At 34.1% G+C, this 14,668-nt stretch overlaps 1 long non-coding RNA gene across 1 annotated transcript in view; it reads right to left on the bottom strand.

Annotated features, from left to right (window-relative positions):
- The window catches only part of LOC134302705 (uncharacterized), a 30,092-nt gene extending 24,089 nt beyond the window's left edge, over window positions 1–6,003 (bottom strand). Inside the window, exons 1-2 of the long non-coding RNA XR_010007568.1 lie at window positions 5,946–6,003; window positions 1,622–1,704 (exon numbers count right to left, since the gene is read on the bottom strand). This is a non-coding gene — a long non-coding RNA (uncharacterized LOC134302705). The remainder of the gene's footprint in view (window positions 1–1,621; window positions 1,705–5,945) is intronic.
- Window positions 6,004–14,668: the final 8,665 nt, after the last annotated feature.

Below are 14,668 nucleotides of genomic sequence, written 5' to 3'. Positions count from 1 at the left end.
AATATTCACAACACACAACAATTTAAAAGCTATTCATTCAAAACCAATAAAGATTTATGAGTATTGTTTATCCCGTTTGTAAATCACAAGCCTACAAACATATAAACATATACTGCCTTCAGTCTTGTTAAATCACAGCTTTATTGCATAATATCAAGCTAAACTTAAACTGGGGTACAACAGCTGATCATGGTGATTTAATGATGTGTGTACTTATAAGCTTTGCACTTTGCTCATAAACATGTTTTGCTAGAAAGAGAAAATGTTCGTTCTGTTCTGATTCAGCTCACAGTAATAACTGCTGTCATCTGTTTGTCATTATGTGCACTGGAGGAACTTTACACATTGTTTCCACACAAGAGATAACAACCAATTAAACACAAAAAGAAAGTCATTAGTCTGTATGAACAGGTCAGTTAAATCTGAACCATCTGTTAAAGTAGGATTTCATTATTATATAGCAGCAGTTAAATGTGGTGATCGTTGTGTGGGGGTGCTTTGCTTCATTAAGTGATACACATTATTAAAATCTACAGTCATCTGTCCATAAAGCATAACTGTGTTCATGCAGCAGGACTAAACAACTACACATTTGAAAGGTTAATAAAGAAAAAACACTGAAGTTTAAACTGGTCCTAGTCAAAGTCTTGACTTGCACCCAAAAGAGATGGAGGTAGATGGAGGTTGTGATGAGACCTGAGCAGCAGTTTGTGCCCGATAATCTAACCGTGTGTCTGAGTTAGTTTTGTACATGCATCTGATAAAAATAGTAGAAAGCGTGTAGTATCAGTTACTGCTGCTGAAAGTGGTGCAACCCATTCAAGCTGTCACTATTTTATACTGGGCAGTATGGGTGTTGGATAACATTGTCTTGTTAATAAATAAATATAAAAATTAATAAGCTCATTTTTTATTCATATGAAAAAGGACATAGGTAAGGCCGTTATGATTGTCATGGTATAATCCCATATGGTGAACTGTACCTGTCATTTTTCAAACCACTTGGTTTAGTTTTATTCATTTACAAAAAATCTTCATGTTCTTAAATACTCCAAGTTCAAGTCTGAAATTTGACTTTTTAATTTATTACAAAGGTTTAATTCATTCCAGTATAGCCATATTCATATTTATATCATGATTCTTCCACCTCCATACTTCACTGTATTCATTATGTTTCTGGATCATTTATGCACCTTTTAGTCTGCAAAATATGATTCTGTTTTTGTTTTGTCTGTCCAAAGAACATTTTAAAAGTATTGCAATCTGTTTAGTTTTTTGAACATGTTTTCATTCGTGCTTTCTAATACATCAGGTTTGGTGCAATAATGTCTGAGTATGTCTAATAGATTTATGAACTTAATGTGTATTGAATTACAAAAACAATACTGATTGAATATTTGGTTCTCCACCCTCTAGCACAGGCTAACTACATTGCTATTGCATGTTTAAATTCTTTTCTTATTTGTAATGAACTTAGGTTTTGCAGTATTTATTCTCAATGTGCTTAATACTGAAAATATATTGTGTTATTGTGTACTGATGTTGCTGTTTATCATAGCAGCAGGCTATCCACAGACCTCATCTTGTACATATAAATCTGTGGATGTGATGTAATGTTTACCTTGTATAGGCTGTTCTTACTGCTGAGAAATGAACAAACAAGGGGCCTGGTGATGGAAGATCATACTCCACTTGCCAGTAAAACTAAAGTCAAAGATACAAAAAAAAACAAAACATTATTATTGATGACATAAGAACAGCAATAAGTCCTTTCAACATATTTTGGATATTTTGGTTTTTCTGTTTTTAGTATAACATTTCTTATATATTAAAACGTTTCCTCTGCTTCTCAGAGACAGATTAAGGTATTACTGATTTATAAAAAAAAATATGTATAATGCAAATAAATATATCATTTATATTATTAAAACTAATCATTACATGTCAATGTTTTAAAGCTAAGAGAATCACAGCTACGATCATTATCATAAGTCATATACAGTATATATAACAAATAAGTTTAGTATAAATTTGGTTTCATAATAAGGCTGCATAGAAGTCAAATTCTAACTTAATACAAGCCCAACAAATCTCACAGCTTTATCAGAAGCTTACTGTGTAGCTTCTTTAATTCACCAGAGATGGATAACACATGTGCTTTTGGTTGATTTGGGTCAAAATTTGCACTCAGAGATAAGCCATGTCCATGTCTAGAATTACTAAATGTTATAAATGAGTATATTATGATGCAGAAGTTGACATGCTTGAAAGGTTGTACAAATGCTGATTCTGTGAAGCGTTAAGCAGGGCCCTTAACTCTCTACTGCTTACACAATTGTATGTGCTTATGATAAATCTTTCTCTAAGTAATTTTCAGCATTTAACAGATACTTTTATCCAAAGTGACTCACAATTATGACTGAACGCGATTTGAGGCCTTGCTCAGGGGCCCAACAGTGGCAACCTCGCAGTGGTGGGGCTTGAACCAGCAACCTTTTGACTACTAGTCCAATACCTTAACTAAGTAAATAATTAAGTACATAATTTTAAGGTGTGTGTATTAGATCCTAATCCAAGTCTCCAGGATCCATGGTGCCTTGCGGCACCCACTCTTCCAGCTGCGTCACTGTACCACACACTGAGGGTTCAGTAGGGTTTTAATACTCTGTGCTCTGGGTCGCTGTTCTTTCAGCACTAAACTGTAAATTTGCCTAATTTTGTTCCCTGTCAGCTTCGACTCGTCCTTCATATCAACACTGCGCGCTGCTCTCCAAACCCCACGTGACTGACAAGCTCGGACCAATCAGGTGCTCCCGTGCACATGCGACCATCTAACCACGTAAGTGAGTCAACACCACACAAAAAGATCGATTCTTAAACAAAAACCAAGCATAATCTATCAAACCCAACCTGTATGTACAGGACCATGATCAGCCATGCACCAACGCACCTCATCTTCCATGCATTCAGCATGCACCCTCAGTCACCCACACACATACCCGCGTTTAAATCAAGCATCCTGCTCAAACCTGTGCCAACCTCGTTTACTAAACAGACCTTACACCATGCATGTTCAACACATCTATACTAACAACAATACACACACATATCATAAAAGCAGAACGTCCTGTTCTCTATCGAGCACGTTATCAGGCATGGGGAAACCGCGCAGGCTTTCGGCGCCCCTGAAACCTCATACTGTGCGCCCAGGCGGTCCACTGGTCCAGGATCTCGAAGTAGGTGGAATTAGTTGCTACATTCGGTTCTCTAGCTTTATGATATTTCATAAACTCATACAGCTAGATAACCAAAGAGAGAAACTAACCCGTGCGTCTTAAAGGGGCCGCCGTGCTCTCCAGGACGCCCACCTTCGTGGTCACATGGTGCCATTGCACTTGCTGGTGCAGGCGAGTGTGTGTGAAGACTCATCCATACACACTCAAACAGTTTTAGGGTGCAATGATTTCGTTTACTAAAATCCTTTCTGTGTGGAGTTTGCATGTTCTCCCCCGAGTTGTCGGTTTCCTTCGGAAGCTCCGGTTTCCTCCCACAGTCTAAAGACGTGCAGGTGAGGTGAATTGGAGATTCAAAATTGTCCATGACTGTGTTTGACATTGAACTAGTGAACTGATGAATCTTGTAATGTAATCAAAGTGTGTAAAACATGACGTTAAAATCCTAATAAATGAATAAATAAGCTTGTATACATGTGTTTGTATTTACATTAGCATGTACATCTACAGATAATTATTCCAGTATTACTACATTAACTCAGTAGAGTTACTACATTTACAGTAGACTGTAAAATTTATGTAAAGTATCACTGAGACTATATTTTATTGTCAATCCTATCAAATAAGGCCAAAAAGTGTTGTACTACATTTAACTAATTTACAAAGGTACGTAATGTTCCCAGGAATAAAATATATTATTGTAGCAAATCCATTAAATAGGAAACTGTAAAGAGTAAAAGTGTTCCACTTTATCTAAGTTTACTCCAAATACATTAGGAAAATATAAACACAATGCATTGTGTCTTATTCGTCTTATTGTCAATCAGTATTGCAAACATGTATTTGTCACATCCATCCATACAGACATAGATACGCCCATGTGTGTATAGATACGTCCATGAATGTGTGCCAAATATACAAATTCTCCTACATTATATAAAAGAATAATTTACAGGATGCGATTGTGAGACTCTTTTTTTAAGCCTGCAGTAGGTACATCATGATCTTTGCTCTGGGTACTCGGTCCTTAACGCGGGAACAGAACTAAGAACTAACGTGGGAACTGTTTGGTTATTGTGCAAAAGGTAAAGCACTAAAGTATTCTTATTAATTTTTTTAATATAGACCTAAAAATACATGTTGTACAATAGCTGTAAAATAGAAACTTTAAAGCACAACACAGGCGCGAACACAGTAGTGTGTATTTGCAGACTTTTAAAATACATAATGTGAGATAAAATACTGTATATCTCTATATTTGTACTATATATAACTATCTCAAATTTTGGTAGCTACCGACTACAAAATTCGGGCACGAATTGAGCACAAACACACACACACACACACACACACACACACACACACACACACACAACCCATGACCAAACGACACACATACACACGCGCGCGCGCGCGGGCGCAAAGTTTGTACACTACAGAGGCACACATTGCCCTAATATATCTATATTTTTAAATGTAAAGAACAATAAAGTAAATCCTATACGCACACATACATACATACACGAGTGCGTATCTGCTAGAAACACCAGATTAATAAGGTAAATTTATTATAGAAATACAAAAGAAATAATCTACAAAGGCCTGTATAACAAAAACGGTTGCAGAACTCGTGTGCAGTTGGCACATCAGGTTGCCATAATAGAATAAACTGGTAAAGCTACTGAACTAGTGAACTATAAGTGAAGGTCCCACCATTACCAAGTTGCAACCGTTGGGCCCTTAAGCAAGGATCTCAACCTTCAATGTCTTAAATTGGATTCGGACACAATTGTAAGTTGCCTAGAAAAAAAAAGCTTAAATGTAAAAAACGAAAATAAAACGTAGCACTAACTATAAAAAAATCCCACTTCAAAATAAACCCTGTAGATTTGTTTGGATTAGGGTTACAAGAGCATGAAATTTTAACGCAAAATTTGCAAAATCAACGCAAAGTTAGAACCTAAAGCTGCATCTATTACACTCTTTATCTCTAATTTGTTAACATCTGATTTACAAACAAATCAGATCATTTGTAGCTTTAATACATCAGTGAATTTCACTATAGTGGGTGTGCTAAGCTGATGCCCCATCACTCTAAAAATAATCAAATCAAATAATAAGTGAAAAAAATATACATGTTTTAAAAAATAAAAAACGCAGGGCACACACTGAATAACACACACACACACACACACACACACACACACACACACACACACACACACACACACACACACACACACGTGGCTAATATTTGCCATATATGCCAACAAGACTATAGGCCTAATATTACATATAAATAAATGGTAAATATTGTATAGTCATGAATCTGATAAGGAACTCATAAAGGCTGCAGTGGGCACAGCGAGGTTCCTGCCAGGTACACAAACAACCACCAAGCCACTCGTACCATATGGCGAGGGCAGAACTAAGAAATGTCGGTTTGTCATCTTGCTAAAGGAAACAGGGCGACAACCCTGCCGTATGCTTCAAAATAATACCTAACTACTGACTACACGGGTCGGGCACGAATTCGGCAGAATATTTAAACGCAGAATCCACAAACGCAGTAAGACAAAGTTGAGTATATTGTCCTGTAATTTATACATTTATATATAAGATAAATTGCAGGTTCAGATGATTTGTATTTAATTTATCCATCAATGACTCACACTTCAGCATCTTAACACAAACGGTTTGATCAGTACTTACGCAGTTTTGCGCCAGTTCCATTTGCGCACATCCACTGATCCATATAGCCAGACATATATTATCGTCTTTAAGAAAAAAACCCAAGCAACCAAACAAACAAAAAATGAACAAACAAACAGTTGGTTTGCTGCTAAATAAAAGTGCACATTCACAGATACACATCCAGAGCTTCAGGGTCGGGTGATTGAATGTAGTAACTGGAGCGAGTGCACCCTCACCAACCCTCAGCAGCCGTGTCCCCGCCCCATTCTCTCTCTCTCTCTCTCTCTCTCTCTCTCTCTCTCTCTCTCTCACACACACACACTCACACACACACACACACACACACACACACACTCAACAAAGCACAGTTTTTCACATTAGAATAAATTAACACTGGTTCCAAGAGTCCGAACTACACCATGCCAGTCTAATAAATGCAAATCAAATTTAAGTAACAAATGTGCCTACAAATATGCATCATACTTTAAATGGTAAATAAAAAATATTAGAATAGATACACTTCCAAATCAGTAGTGTGTTATTTCCTTAACATTCACGTGTCTAAATAAGGGCAACACATCTTGTGATATTTTAATGTATAGTATGGTGTGTTCTCCTTGCCTAAAAACACCATGCAGGCTTTACATCTGCTACCTCTGATGCTGGGTTTTATTCCACAAAGCTGATTATAGCACTGCTCATAGTAATTATAATTTTTTTATTTAAAAATGTCAGGTAGCACCTAAACAGTAACTAAATGTTATAACTAAATTCATATTTATTTACAACACATTTCGGGTATTCTGTGCAGTGCTAATCTATGTGGATGATAAGAATTTTCCTGGGTTCATTATTTTACCAGCTATGAGTAAACCAGCTATCTGAAAATGCCATAAATAAATAATTAAATAAATAATAACTCTATAGTTGACTCAACACCTGCAACGATGGGTTAAATATTCCTATAGCTACAGTACTATGGTTTAGATTATATTACCACATTTTTTAACACCTTAAATATTATCAAGAAATAAATAAATACAATTAATTCATTCATTTGCTGTATCTCGTTGCATTACTAATACTGAATGGGTAGAAAACATTTAATTCTGGTCACCTTAGAAATAATACTCTATCTGAAGATACACATACACATGCTTTTATGCATTCTGTTGTACTATGAAGACTCTTATTCTTCTTCATTTTTTATTAAACAACTCAACAAAGAAACACCACATTACATCACATCACATCACATCACATCACATGCATACAGTCCTCTCATAATGGACTCCTCCGCGGCTTCATGCTTATGATTTACAGTACGGGATGTACCACATTAAACACACGGCAGGGGTGGCACACAGAACCAGCTAGTACATGCCATGTATTTTGTTGCCGTCACTTTCCCGACATATAGACGTTTAAACCCACAGTAACTGGTGTGTACAGGTTTGTTATTGTACCGCGCTTTTATATTAAACACAATATTATTAAATCAGGGAAAATTTCGCTGTAAATGCAGCGTGATTCAACCAGCGGGCCTGAAAAGCATCAAAACAAGCACATAAAGGCCTCTGTACACGTGTTTTTGTCATATTTTCTCATGTTTTATGTGCTGTATTTACATGTTAACACCACAATGCGTTTTATGTTTTCCAAAAATAACCTAAACCGTGTTTTTAGAATACGATTTATTAAATAGGGAATCCCGTTTTCGATTATATTTCCCTTTTTTTTTTTCTTTCTTTCTTTCTTTCTTTCTTTCTTTCTTTCTTTCTTTCTTTCTTTCTTTCTTTCTTTCTTTCTTTCTTTCTTTCTTTCTTTCTTGAGTATGCTATATAAATCTAACTTATTATTATTATTATTATTATTTCTTTCTTTTTTTCAAATGAATTAAAATGAAATGATTTTTAGACAACGTACTCGTTGTTTTAGACAACGTACTGTGATTGGAACTTAAATAATAAACAAAAAAAACAAATAATGTGTTTATATATATATATATATATATATATATATATATATATATATATATATATATATATAAAAATCTAAATAAGAAATAACATTTTATATATATATATATATATATATATATATATATATATATAAAATGTTATTTCTTATTTAGATTTTTATTTTATTTCTCCATTTTCACTGTATTTTTTATTTATATATTTTAATGCACATTTAGTTATTTCATTTATTTAGTTAGTTAATTTAGCCTATTTCAAGTTTATCACTATTATATTCATAACACACACATGTATAATCTAAAGGGAGCATATGTTCAACCAATACTTTCCTGGTAAAATACTGATTATTATTATTATTATTATTACTATTATTATTGTTATTATTATGAATAATAATAATCAATGGATGTTAAGACATCACCCAGCCCAACCCAATCATTTTATTTAAAAAAAAGTTTGTATTAATTTTAAATGTTAAGGAGCAGTTGGTTCCCTTTTTCATGTGTTGCATTATTAAAGCTGAACGGTGATGAGTTTAGTACTGAAGTGCTGAATGAGTCTCTGTCCCTGTCCTCGGTGCTGAAACTCTTGTGTAATTTTCAGTATTTAACATGTTCAGCGTCGTAGATTTAAATTTAACTCGCCCAGTATGAGCTTAAATGTAAGAATAATTGTACATTGTAATTGGGTTTAAATTTGATGCTTTTGTATTTGCTTGTTGGTAACTCGTCGTTTTTTTTTTAGAACGTGTTAATAAATGCACTAATATTTTCACATACTGATAATACGGTTTACATGCAACATCACGTGTTTTCCTTTACACATATGTAAATGTGTGAGGCCTTTAGGGAAACAGGATAAAACATAACACTCATAATAGTTTTATAAAGGCGCAGTTTTGCGAGCACCAAAAAGATATTTCATTATAAGGCTGATGCAAAATAATGCTATATACGTCATAAAATACACTACATAAAGTACATAGGGTATACATGTAGTCGATTATTTTAGTATGTATTATGTTTTATGTATGATGTTGTATGTATTTATTCATTTAAAAGGCTCTAGAAAAACATCAGCACTGCTTTAATCTGTTTTACCCCGTTGGAAAAAAAATCCTTTAAAAAAAAGAGACCGAGGGAAAAAACCACACACATTAGCCCCCCAAAGAAAGAAGAAAGAAGTCAACATCAAGTTCAACAGCGCGCTGTTTCGCATTAGCATGTGAATACGCTGTGCGCGACTCAGTCTGGCCCCGCCCCCTTTTCCCAGGCCCGGCGCTCTCACCGCCCATTACCGCCGGTCTATTTACATCAGCTTTTATTCATATATTCTATAGAACTGAAACAAAGATGAATAAATCACATGCTCTCTATATCAGTGCCGTGGGAAAACCAGTTTGTCTAATATATGTTCAGTCTTCTTTAAAAAGATGTTTTTAACTTATTTGTATACAGAAATAAAAATACATTTAATTAATAAACAGACATTGTGTGACCAATACAAAATGTCCTATTTTTTTCTTGGTTTCTTCCTGTGGTTAGACTGTAATTGCAGCAAGTGCATCTAATCGTTTCATTTAAGTAAATCAATATTTTTACTTTAGTTTTCGTTACACCCTAATGCGTTATTGTTTATATATTGTAACATTTTACGTTAAGATTTTACGTTCGCATTTTCAGCTGTATTCATTCATTAAAATAATCATAAGTAATTATCCCTACTGTTTGCAAAATGTTCAGCACTAATATCTGCAACCTCTCTAGTGCGCATGCCCATAGGAAACCACTTGGCAGTGATGCTGGACCACTGCTTAGTCATGTTAGTCATAGTTATTTTTAGCAGAATTATCACATTATATTAAGCTCTTTATTACTCTGATGGACTTGGTTTGTTGTTAATTTCCAAGTTTAAAGTTTAAAAGTTGCTGGACAGTAAGGAATGTAAATAATAGCATAGCTAGTGAACTGCTGGCTTTCAGAGCTATGGGCTACGAAATCAGCTCATACAAATCTCCTCACACAAAACACCTAAGCCTTTGTGATAAAAGACTCATAAACTACATAATATTCCACACATCCAGGAGAAACTAAACATTTGCTTGTGGTTATACCACCAATGTTACGAATAAAGTGCCTTTAAGAACAAGATGTCACCTTAATTAAGTTGTTTAAGATAATGTAAACGTACATTCACCTACACTAAAATGACAAAATACGTAACATTATGGGGATAACTAGTTATACTGGCACACTTTAGTACCTTAATTTCCAATACCTGCATCTCAGCCAAATAATCGAAAAGTTATAGACTCTAAGTGTGATCTGTATGCCACATTTATCACTCACATATACTAAACAGTAGGCAAGCGTGTGTATGTGCAGTATTTTTGGACATATTCATTACAACAGTACTACTTATTATCTGTTACTATTCTGAGAGAGAGAGAGAGAGAGAGAGAGAGAGAGAGAGAGAGAGAGAGAGAGAGAGAGATGGTGTGCAAAAAAGAGGAGAGTGAGTGAGTAAGTGAGAGAGTGAGGCGTAAGTGAGTAAGTGAGAGTGAGTGAGAGTGAGAGAGATTGAGAGAGTGAGTGAGAAAGTAAGTGAGAGAGTGAGTGAGTGAGTGAGAGAGTGAGTGAGTGAGAGAGTGAGTGAGTGAGAGAGTGAGTGTGAGTGAGAGAGTGAGTGAGAGAGTGAGTGTGAGTGAGTGAGTGAGAGAGAGAGTGAGAGAGTGAGTGAGAGAGTGAGTGTGAGTGAGTGAGTGAGTGAGAGAGTGAGTGAGAGAGTGAGAGAGTGAGTGAGAGAGTGAGTGTGAGTGAGTGAGTGAGAGAGAGAGATTACATCAAATTGTCACTTGTCGAATTAAATCAGGTGAACTAACTAATAAGCTGTTCAACTATTTTTGACCAGTGTTGGGAAATCCCATCACAATCCCATCAGAATCGTTATTTTGTACGGTCTGTGGTTCTGCATTTTCTGGGTTCACTTCTAGGTTTCTGTACCTTTACTGGTATGTGCTTGTTATAGTTCTGCCTTGGTTCTGCATGGTTCTGTATCCTTTATAGTTCTGTACCGTATTTGACTCTGTGCCCCTTCTGGTTCAAAGGTACAATGTTGGTCTACAAGGGTAAATTGTTTTAAGACTGATCTTGCAGTGCATTGTAGAAGATATTCATACCAACAAAACCCCCAAACCGTGGATCATACCAGTGATCTGCAATATAGGCTTCTAAATGTGTCATAAGTAGCTTGAGCCCAAATAAAAAAGAATTTTAATGTAAAAATGAATTAACAGGATAATATCAGGTCTGCAGCCATTGACAGGCTCCGTGAACACGCAAATCTCGCGCTATTGTGGCGCACATGAGTCACCATGACGATGAAGTAGCGCATTATTTTACACACAATGTCATGTTGACAAAGCAATGAAAGGTGTGTGTTTAAAACACAGACTACATTGCAAAAATGCCATCTCTGTTTTTTTAAAGATTGTAGCCTACAGCAGTATAATTTTACTATAGATTTGATATTGTCCTATTCACCAATAATATAGGCTGCTCTATAAATTACAACAGTAAAATATTTCCACTCAGAGCCTAAATCCCTGTTAACAACTGCACAGGTCTAGGTGGTGATTAGCATGTGTTATGTTTTATGTTTCCAATTCCAGCTTGATCGATTTTTTTCTACGTCGTAGATAAATTCAGCCTGATTCTCTCACTACACTTTATACTCAGGAACAATAACATATTTTAAAATCCAGTATTACTAGAATTCAAACTCTCAGGAAAAAGTCACTGAATTTAAACTCAAACGCAGAACTATGATATTTTAGATCTATGCAGTTAAACTCGGCTTATCTACCATTTTATTTAATTTACCAAAAGTGAAAATATGTACATTTGTGGATGTGCGTTTCTAACCCTGCACCCCAGCTTATTACCTTTTCTGAGAATTCGTAAGTCAATTTGGATATAATCAAGATTTACAGAAAATTCAGTCCAGAGAACCTATTTACAATGTTGCATTAAGCTGGACTAAGTTTAAGTAAAACAGTGAAACCTCACACACTGTATAAACACACAAATTAAACACTGATTAACACATTTCGAATAATTTTTAAAAGGTACTATGAAATTGTTTTGCTTGTCTAAAGTTTTTTTCTCCTCCTGTCTTTAATAACCAGTAGTTGATTAATAAACTACACTTCCACAATTCGTTTTCTAATACACTGTAATAACTGTTTAACAGAACTGATAGAGAAAAATAAACGAATTTATATAGTGTAAGTTTAAAAATGTATGTCATATTTTTGGCAAAGTCCTCCTCAAGATTTTGTTACAAAACGCGACTTTATCAATTATTTTAAGCCAGTAAATAGAAATAATTAGAGCAATCGACAATATGGTCAAACCATGGCGGATTTGTACAGATATTGTAACAGAAATACAATTAAAAAAATAAACCTTGGTAATATTGTAACAAATGTATTTAAAATGCACTTGCAGTCCATCTAGTCTGTACAATTAATTTCTGTCATCCATACGTTAATCTTCACACCATGAATCTACACATTTTTAATAAAAAATGCTTTACCAATGTTACTTTAAGTATTGTACATTAGCACGTTGTAGCCCCCCCCCCCCCCCCCCCCATTTTTACTCGATAACAAAAGATATTAGTAAATTAAACCGATTTATTATTACTGATATTTGAGTCAATCGCAGTTGCAGTTGCAGTTTCGTTTAAAAACGAAAGCCATCTAAAATGTCAATAATATTACAATTTTCTTGAAATATCTTTTTTTTGTTTACAAAGGAAAAATACACTCCAGTAAATGTATTGCTTACTTGGTTTATTAGATTTTTGGTCTAAGTGTGTTCTTATTATATTAACTATTTGGGTGCATCTGCATAGTGACAAAAATGGAATAAGATTTTGAGTAATTTGTGATATAATAACAATAACAATAATAATAACAATAATAATAATAATAACAACAACAATAATAATTATTATAATTATTGTTCTTATTTTATTATTATTATTATTATTATTATTACAGTCTACATTTTACAGTGACCTGATGATTATCTGAACAATTGCACTGTACCTACTGCATCACAAGCATTAAAATAAGTTCTCCTAAACAATTTAAAATTGCAGTGTTTAAACAAACACTAAACACTAGTCTCTTACTGTTAATATTTGTAAATGCCATTGTGGTGTCTAACGACTTTAACCTCTAACTTTTGTCTAGCAAATTCTTTAGTCATGATAAAATAAAATAAGTGTAAATCTATAAAGTACAACCAGTACAGGTGTACTAATAAAACTAATAAACAAACTGTTGATGAAGTTAACTAACTCTTAACTCTCAATTGCTTGCTTTGTGTACTGTCACTGTAGATTAAAGCATCTGCTAAATGCCATAAATGTAAATTATATTAAGCTCTCATCTTTGGACCTGTTCACTGTTCAGGCATCTTAAATGATAGACATTCACACTCTTTTACTTTGTGTTTTTCAGTTATATAAATTATAATTAATTATTTAGATCTATCAGTAAATACACCAATCTAGCTGCAGGATATAAAAATTGTTTTTATTACATTATGTGAGTCCCAAACTATTAAAATTACTATTAAAATGTTCCTTATCACTTCCATACAAAAAATAAAGGTCCTGCAAAAGAGCTCCTGTTTGCAAGGATCAGTGTGAGGTTTCTTTCCCACCAGCATTCATTAATTATACATTTTAATGTTAACTAAAATATTACCTACAGTTACATTAACAGATACATTTCTGCTTCTGATAAATGTAATAGAAATGTGAACTGGTTTTGGTTGTAAATGTACAATTTTCAGGCTTGATTGTTGCTAAAATGTACAGAAGCAGTGAAGATTATTAGATATTATTAGATATAGTCACATTTTGCCAACTACTAACTTCAAACTTACTTGATTTGATCCAGTGTAATTGTGCAGTGTTTAGAAAGTCTAATTTTTATGTTTTATTGGCCTGTGTGCAATACAGGTGGTTTAGTTTATCCTCCTCAGCCATGCATCCATTACTATATAAAGCTATAAAAGAGAATGTACTAATACTGCAGCAACATTAGTCTTTCTAATTATTTAGCTGTAAAACAGCACTGAACAGAAGGAATTTGTTAAGCCCATTTAATCCACACATTTCACTAAAATGTAAAAGTCAGAATTAATAAACTTTACCATGATATTCTTTAGATATAGCAAATATATCCAGTAGATCTGTGTATTTGAAAGTAAAAGCAAAACTAATATATCTAGTACAGTCAGTTAATGAGCTATAACAGCACTAACTAGCCAAAGATTTGAAAGGACATTTGAATACCCTGATACTGCTGCTAACAGAATTTAACATAAAAGGGCATTTTACAGCATGTAATCCCATCATTTTCAATACAAATAAACACAGAAAGCCTACAAATCCCGACTGAAAAGAATCCAAAGTTCTAGTAAAACTACTCATTTACTAAGTTAAACTTAAACAGTTAGCTAAATTACTAAAGATCTCCATGGGGAGAACTAAACATCTGTAGCTACACCTTTAATGCCCATTTTAATGTATGTACTTAATCTAAATAAGACTTTATACAGCCATAAAAGTATGTGGATGTCTGTATCTTTAAAAATCGTAGACATATACAGATCAAATTATATCCAATAATTAACTCTATCACCAAAAAACTGTGAGAAATCAGAACCTGTAATCTATAGTCAG

Source organism: Trichomycterus rosablanca, chromosome 25 (genome assembly GCF_030014385.1).
Source record: "Trichomycterus rosablanca isolate fTriRos1 chromosome 25, fTriRos1.hap1, whole genome shotgun sequence".
Taxonomy (NCBI): domain Eukaryota; kingdom Metazoa; phylum Chordata; class Actinopteri; order Siluriformes; family Trichomycteridae; genus Trichomycterus; species Trichomycterus rosablanca.
The sequence above is the reverse complement of the archived record's forward strand: the minus strand, read 5'-3'. Positions and strand labels throughout refer to the sequence as shown.